Consider the following 8924-nt stretch of genomic DNA (forward strand, 5'->3'; position numbering starts at 1 on the left):
TCAGAGTATAAGAACAAGTTATTACACTGTTTTCTTCCTGTATTTTTGTCTCTACTTTACCAGCACAAAATATCTAAACATTCTTAAATCAAAATGCATCAAAATGAACTAACTTTACATTCAAAACACGAAAAAAATTAATTTCCCCTTTAAATTAAGTTTATTTTTTTGACCACCATTTGCAGAGTTTGTTGTTGTTTTAGGCATTAAGTCGCTTAATTTTGATAATTGTTTCAGAAAACAAGACTTAATATCTCAAGTAATTTTGCTTAGATGTATCTTGATTTACAATGTTTAAATGTTTGTCTTAGAAAAAAAGATATAGCCTACTGAGGAAGAATTTTTTTGCAGTGTAAATTTTAAATAAAGGTAAACTATTAATGAAAAACTTACTCATAAATAGTTCACAACAACACCGGGACTGTGCATTTTTAAAGTTAATTGGGGTCAGTTTTGATGCCAAGAAATATTTATGTAGCCTAATATGAATATATGTCATTCCAAACATCGACTTTCTTCTTTGAAAAAACAACAACAACAACAACAACATACTTTGAGGAAAATATCAGTGTTTTTTGTCTGTAAATGGAAAGTCAAAGGGTTGTTTTGGACCCTGTTGACTTTCAGTATGGGAAACAAATTCTTTGCAATATCCAATTTTGTGTTTCACAGAAGGATGTAGTCATACAGGTTTGGAACGACATGAGGTTGAGTGGCCTAAATGATAACATAATTGTCTTTTTTTTTTTTTAGTTGGTGAACTTTCCCTTTAAGATCACTTTATGTGAGTGTTCACCTTAGCCTATAGCCTATATAGCCTAGATGTTGATATATTTTATCTCAGACGTCCGTAAAGTCCACCAGCACGATCAATCAGACATGCATCATCTGTAGCCAATGGCTCCCTCCGAGTGAGAGCGATCTGGCCTAAGTATGTATGCTTGACGCCTGCTTTGCTGATTTCTGTCAGCGTTAATATGAGAAATGAGCTCTGAGCTGTGCCACTGATGTGCCTGAGGAAACTAAATCGACGGGCTCGCAGTTTTCGTTACTACACCGGTATCAGATAGTCTCCGTAGCTTCTTCTGCACTGATGCGACTGGTCTCAGTCATGCTGCCTCGTCCCTCAAGCAACAGGTGACAGAAGTTACAAGCAAATGTGTCTCCGGCCACAGCGGCCTTCCTTTGAGGACCCTGACCCAGGGCAGGCTGTCTGGCGACGTGCCCGATGGAAAAGTGAGCTGTCTCGGCCCCCGACATGCAGTGAGCAGAGGATGTCAAGTCACGTCTTCATCAAAGAAGAGTTTAATCCACGTTTGAGGAAATAAAACAGTTGTTGTCATGGTTGAAGCGATCTGATCTCTGAATAGACCTTCAGAGCTGAGTCATTCTCAGTGGGACGCATCTGCATTGTTTAACGGTGAAAGCAGTGTTTAACATTTAACGTTAGGCCTATAAGTACTACACTTAATGGAAAAAATGTATCTTATCAAATAATTGTTATTGTTGTTTATCCCATGATTGTTTTAGTTTAATTCTCTGTGCGTGGTGTGATCTGTTTTGGTGAAGGAGCGGAACAAATGAAAGGTATGTTTTACAGCACAAAAGATAAAATGGTGCTTTTAATAGTGGTATAATCAGTGACGGAGCTTGTAGAATCCAAACCTGCCACTGATGACCATTTGGACATAAATATGTATATAGGCATATATATATATATATATATATACATATTTATGTATACATATACATATATATATATATATATATATATTTTTTTTTTTTTTACAAATACAAGCATACGTAAAATGGTAAAATGTAATTTATTCCTGTGATGCAAAGCTGTATTTTCAGCATCATTAATCCAGTCTTCAGTGTCACATGATCCTTCAGAAATTATTTTAATATGCTGATTTGGTGCTCAAGAAATATTTCTTATTATTATCAATGTTGAAAATGTGCTGCTTAATATTTGTATGGAAACTGTGATACAGTTTTTCAGGATTCTTTGATTAGCATTAATTTTAAATGAACATCTTTGGTAATTTTATAAATGTCTACTGTCAATTTTGATCAATTTAATACATTCTCGCTGAAGACATTTCTTTAAAGAAATCTTACTGACGCCAAACTTTTGAACAATTTATATTGTTCTTATGATGATAATGGGACTTTTCAGTTGTTTTACCACCATATCTGTTATGAGCAGCACATTCATAAGAGATTATCATTCTTTACAGTTTAAATGTGTTATGTTGCAGTTATTTATAAAGTTACCATTTATTTATCTCTGTGGGTGTGGTTATGAGATTCTTATGTGGGTATGTTAGCTATGCTAACATAACATCACAAAATAACATGGCCTTATTCCTAACATTTATATTTTATGTAACAAACCTATGAGCAATGTAATGTTTTCTTGATGTGTTTCAGACAGCTGTTATTGTGAAACTTAGTTTGAATTACGTCCCGCAACTTATGTGTGTCATCAAATCCTGCCAGGTGAGAGTTCCTGTTCCCCATCTCTCCTTTTTTTAGATGGCCTAGTTCTTTTTCCTCCATCCATTTCTCTCTTCTTCTCCCCATGGTTGCCTGGAGTATGCCCTGCAGGTATTTAACACAGCCCTGACTTTTCTGCTGCGCAATGCTGTTTTACAGGGCACAGGCATTAAACAGGGCTGGTCCTGGCTTCCCTGCCCTGCTTGTCAGCCCAGCAGGCTAACAAAGGTGAACTTGCTCTGTATTAAAGAGGCTCTTGTAGAAAAAGTGCTGTGTGATAACGGCACCGCAACACTTTGTCCAGTTTCCCGCTGACCATTAATGCTCCGACACTTCGTCTTATAGCTGCTACTAAACCAGGTAATACAGTATACTCACTGTCTCTTCATTTGGCATGGTTTCATGAAGAACATTTAACAACCATGGAACCGTAGCATTCTACAAAAGGTTCTTTATAGTGGAAAAGGGTTCTTTAGATTTATAACGTTCTTCACACTAAAGGTGAGGTCACATTTACCTTTCAGCGAAATTTTGCAAGCATAATCCAGTCATTCCAATAGGAATTCATGTGATTGGGAGTTTCTTTTGAGAGAGAAAAAGTCAATCGCCATGCAGTTGGTCAAGCGAATTTGCCGCTTTTACCAACAGAAAGCAGCTTGGTTTGAAAATGACAGCTGCATGAGCTGTGCTTAAAGGTTAGTTCACCCAAAAATGAAAATTCTGTCATCATTTATCCTCCCTCGGGTCGTTCCAAACCCGTAAGACTTTTTTTCATCTTCGAAACTCAAATGAAGATATTTTAATGAAGCCTGAGAGATATCTGTCCCTCTATTGACAGTTCACGCAACTACCACTTCAAAAAGTTCATAAAGAGATGGAAAAACGAATCCATATGAATTGAACGGTTTAGTTAAAATTTCTGAAGAGACACGATCGCTTTATATGATGACCAGATTGAATTTAGGCTTTCATTCACAAATAAACACTCATCAACACAAACATCAGTTGTGGTAAACGGAAGCTCAATCATGTTTGCTTGATGTGGAATAACCAATGAGGTTTATTATCATGTTACGCATTATTATCATGTTACGCAGCACATTTCAACTTCCGCAAGAACCAATGAGGTTCATTCGTGTTACGCAGCACGTTTGAACTTCTGCAAGAACCAATGAGGTTCATTCTCGTGTGTTACGAAGCATTTTTGAGCTTCTGCAAGAACCAATGAGGTTCATTCTTGTGTGTTATGCATCATGATTGAGCTTCTGCAAGAACCAATGAGGTTCATTCTCGTGTGTTACAAAGCATTTTTGAGCTTCTGCAAGAATCAATGAGGTTCATTCTCGTGTTACGTTGCATATTTGAGCTTCTGCAAGAACCAATGAGGTTCATTCTTGTGTGTTACGTTGCATTTTTGAGCTTCTGCAAGAACCAATGAGGTTCATTCTTGTGTGTTACGTTGCATGTTTGAGCTTCTGCAAGAACCAATGAGGTTCATTCTTGTGTGTTATGCATCATGATTGAGCTTCTGCAAGAACCAATGAGGTTCATTCTCGTGTGTTACGTTGCATGTTTGAGCTTTTGCAAAAACCAATGAGGGTTGTTCTCGTGCGCCATGGCAGGTTCGGTTTAGCTTCTGCTTATGTTCGCTGATCAATGTTTATATGTGAATGGGGCAGTCATGGTCTAATGGTTAGAGTCAGACTGGTAAGCCGAAGGTTGCGATTTTCAATACTGGCAGGAAACGACTGAGGTGCCCTTGAGTAAGGCACCTAACCCCCAATCACTCCCCGGGCACCACAGCAAAAATGTCTGCCCACTGCTCCGGGTGTGTGTGTGTCCATGGTTTGCAGTGTGTGTGTTCACTGCTCACTACTCCTAATGTGTGTGCATTTACTTGGATGTGTTAAATGCAGAGGACAAATTCAGAGTATGGGTTACCATACTTGGCCTTCACATGTCACCTACAAAGCCTACATTCAATCGGTTCATCATATAACGCAATCCAGTCTCATCAGAAAATGTGTACTAAACCTCTCAATTCATATGGATTACTTTAACCATCTCTTTATGAACTTTTTGAAGTGTCAACGTGGTAGTTGCGTGGACTGTCAATTGAGGGACAGATTTCGTTACAAATATTTTCATTTGTTTTCGAAGGTGAACGAAAGTCTTAAGTGTTTGGAAGACATGAGGGTGAGTTGATACAATTTTGTTTCCATTTTTGAGTAAACTAACTCTTTAATACATCTCTACGCTACTGACATTTTATACAATTTTTTGCTAATGTGAACTCACCTTAAGAAAACTCTTCACTGAAAGATTCTTTGGTGAACCAAAAATGGTTCTTCACTGGCACCAGTCATTTACAGCGTTTTATACCAAAACCCTGGTTGGGATCACACAGAGGATTCTTTTCCACGTCATGATGGACACTTCATTCGCAAACGTCCATGCACGTAAACGTGGCTAAGCGCATTGCAGATTACATGTCATTTCAGGAGACACTGCACTAAGATTAATACACTATGCTTGTCAACCTGTTTAGCAGGGAGGCCATTTAAATCGAATATTGTCATGGATATAGAAAAATACCATTCCACAGAAGCCCAATGAGGTAATTTGATTAGGCTTCTAAAATGGGAAATCTAACATGAACTAGCTCACAACTCATACAAATCTGATTTAAAAAGACATTAATAGAGAGGCCTAATGGGAAAAATGCCAATTAAGCATTGATTGCCCTGAAATGAATGTGCTCAGTGTTATAGAAGAGATGTTTGTGCGTGTATGTTCCCAAAGCAACCGACCTCAGTGTGTGACCTCAGCCCTATATGACACAGAAGCCTCCACAGGCGTCTATCTCTCTCTCTCTCTGTCACACAGCTATGGCCGTTCGCCCATGGAGGGGATGACAACGCTATATATTAATTGAGGGTTTTCAGAAATAATAATAATAACAATAAAAAATACCTCTCCACCATATCTCTCCCACTCCATCCGGCCCCCCGCTGTCAGACTACATTAAGAGGTGCATGCAGAGAAAGAGCGAATGAGAGAGAGAGGGGGGCAATAGAAGAGACGAGACGCCATCTCATCTCTCCTGAAGGCAGCAACAATTTCGCTCCATTGTAACAAGGTGCAGCCTAAACTGATAAATTGCAGATTAAATGACGGCCACACTTCACTTGCTCTCTCCCATCACACGTACACACACACGATGCCCTCCTTAATTTCACACGTTTCTGCTATTCGCTACCTTCTTGGCCTGTCAATTCTGCCTAATAGCAAGAGGCACTAAAACACCGGGGCCTGACAGACTCAGATCAAGAATGATGAACATCTCTTAGCAGTGAGAGACGCATCTCCTCAGTCCTGACTTCACCGGATGGCTGAAACTTCTTATGCAGGAATCTGCCGTGATCGTCCAGGAGAAGAGCTCTAGCTGACAGTGCAGACTATATGGCCATGTCGAAGCCTCTGGGTTACAAATAATGGTAGAGAACGTCCGACGAATTGGTTTTTGTGATATGGTGGTGGCAAATAATGAATCATCACAAAATTGTGTTTTATGAAGCAGAAGGCATTATTTAGGAAAAGGGTTTATGAAGTTTTTAATGCCAAGGGCCCTAACTATTACATATATATTACTATACTAATGTTTTCAGTTAACTTTTAGTTTTATATTTTTGTATTATTAATTTTAATATGCGCTTTAGTCATTTTTATGTTTTTAATTATATTTAATTTTAATTCATTTTTTAGTTTTAGACTCAGTTTTAGTTCTTCAACTTAAACTTAGAATTGTTGCCTTGGCAAATGACAAAATAAGTTTTTCATCCAACATTTTGATTTTAATTTATTTCAGCGTTATTTCAATTAAGGACAATGATTTTTAATAGTTTTTTTTTTTTTTAACAACAATAACACTGAAACACATGCACACTTATACTTTATATATTGTTATATTATATTCGTCTTTTCACATTATGAACCCCCATAACTCTCTTGGACCCCAGTTTGAAAACGGCTAATCTGAAACTTCAGTCCCTAATTTTAATTCTAATAAACAGAATCTTCCTTGATGATAAAAACAAACCAGTGCATCTATTTGCTGTGTGCATTTTCATTTGGAAGATGTCATTTTTACAATTGCTCATCAACAATAAATCACATAAATGTTCATTGTTGGGAGTTAGAATGAAGTTCAGCAAAATAGTTTGTGCCATTTATCATTTAGAATGTTTGTTTGTTTTTCAAAGGTGAAGTGTATAATTTTTGGATGTTAAAATACGTTCTCCTTCCCCAGCGTTATATGCAGAGTCATAGTAAGCCAAATAAGTTATTTGTAGTTATTTGATCATTGTCTCTCTGTGGTGTTTTAAAAACATTGTTCTGTTTGTTTCAGCTTTCCGACCAGCCCAGCACGACAACAGTGGCTCAACCAATGGTGTTTGTTTGGGGCTGGGCTCTCCGTTTGACTGACCAATGACAAAATGGGGTAAGTGTTCGAAGTTGTTCATACTAGTTGTGTGTTTATTGGGTGTTCATTCGATTCTTAAATAGCTTGACACTTTATTTTAAGCTATGGCTTTTTGGAGAGACCAGTTCATCACGTTATCAATGCTAACGTTCCTTCAGCATTTGCTGTTCTAGTCAAAGGTGTTCCCAAATAGGCCTATGTGTGAACTCCCACATAGGCTCAAAATATTCCTCCATTTTGCAAAAATCGTAGCTAAACTAATGGAAGAAAGACACAATTCTCATTTCCACAAGTCTGTTCCAGCCCCCGCCCAATAACTAGAAAAAAAAAGCGCAGGAAGACATGAAACAGGGTCATTAAAAACCAAAACAGTGAGTAGATGCTTGTCTTCCACGGGTAGATTTGTATTGTATATTCTAATTTTACTGCCTAAATTAGAGAAATAAGCATTCCCATGTAAATTTATTCATGGTGAAGGAGAGGGAGTCTTAGGGGGGTGCACTAAGATCTGCCAGATAATGCATAATTTCAGAGCTGAGACCCTCATTTCTGCATCAAGCCCCTGCCGTAGCGCCTGGTCATTAAATGCTAAAATAATGGCAACCTCGCAGCTTCCTCAGCCTAATTGCCTCCTTCTCTAGCACTGCATTCTCAAGACAATAATGATGTAGTGTGCCTGTAGCACCAGCCTTTCTATTAATAAGATTGTATTTCTAAGTGTGCTGGATGACGCCAACGTCTTTGGAGTTCAATGCGCAGTGTGTGTGTGTGCATGTGTGCGAACAAGAAGTGACTGCCGTTTTCATGTTTACTGCACGATGCTTTAGCACACATTCTGCCCGGCATTCTTTACCGTGTGTGTATATATATATATATATATATATATATATAAATAACGGCCTAGGATTTCATCGCCGATCGGCTTGATGCAGGAGGGCAATCAAAGAAGAAAAATTCTCATTAATAAAGCGCTATGTTCGCTTGTTTATGCTGGTTGGCTTGCGGTGGTGGATCAAGACTAAGCGTGTGGCATTTTAATGAAATTCACCCCTACTTTTTTAATTGGTGGGGTTTAAGGAGAGCGGCGTGTGCATTTCAAAGCGAGATCAATACGTTTGAGTTATTTTCGTGGATGAGCAGTTTTTCTCTTTCCTCCAAGTGTGGCTGTAATGAAGCTTTCTCTTGGCCTTTTAGCTTACAAGCTAATGCGTTTAGCAATGTACAGTCCACATACCAAACAAACATACCTTTTACCATCACATTAGAGCATTGAAATCCCTTCCTGGCTCTCTGGAAGGCTCTTTAATGATGTTGGTTTGGTTGATTTGCTCAAGACTGAAATTCGACGTCCAAGTCAGTTCCTCGTTTTGTGCTTTTGAACGTGTGCACAAGCATGTATAAACATTCTGCTTGTGACGGCCATAATGGCTCAGGAGTTAACGCTCAAAGCTCTTCGCCTCACACTCCGGCTCAGAGGAGTCTTTCCACAGGGCACTTAAGGCTTTATCTGGCCGTTGAGGGGAACCTCAAGTGGTTTTGACGGCATTGACTACCTTAAGCACCCTCTCAGCGCTCACTCTCTCTGAAACATTTAGCCTCTGCTCATCTTCTCGCATCCTTAAAAGCTGAAATTAATGACAGGAGCTCAGCCGCTCATTTATAATTGCTTCATTATACGGCCGTGTTCTCCTGACAATAATGGTGTTTGTGGTGTATTTCTAATTATGTGGCATTTTTTTGCGCTCGTTATCAAGGACTTCAGGTTTCCTCTAATTGCACAGAAAATAATGACTGCCTCTGCCTTAGCCTCGTCTGCTGCTCGCTAGACGTGTCTCTCTTGGATTGCATCACAAACAGTCTCTCCGGGTCGCTAGAGTCTTGTCAGGATGGCCACAAATGCCCAAACATCACTCCTGGTTGGCTTCAGCTGTCCTCTTTGGCC

The 8924-nt window shown here is 38.9% G+C and overlaps 1 long non-coding RNA gene across 1 annotated transcript; it reads left to right on the forward strand.

The window, feature by feature from the left end:
- The first annotated feature begins 859 nt into the window (after window positions 1-859).
- On the forward strand, window positions 860-7001 carry LOC307011721. The gene is made up of 4 exons (XR_013800466.1): window positions 860-1420; window positions 1531-1587; window positions 2434-2502; window positions 6908-7001. It is a non-coding gene; the product is annotated as an uncharacterized lncRNA (long non-coding RNA).
- Window positions 7002-8924: the final 1923 nt, after the last annotated feature.

The sequence above is a fragment of the Phoxinus phoxinus genome, assembly GCF_949152265.1.
Source record: "Phoxinus phoxinus genome assembly, chromosome: 15".
NCBI classification, from domain to species: Eukaryota; Metazoa; Chordata; class Actinopteri; order Cypriniformes; family Leuciscidae; genus Phoxinus; species Phoxinus phoxinus.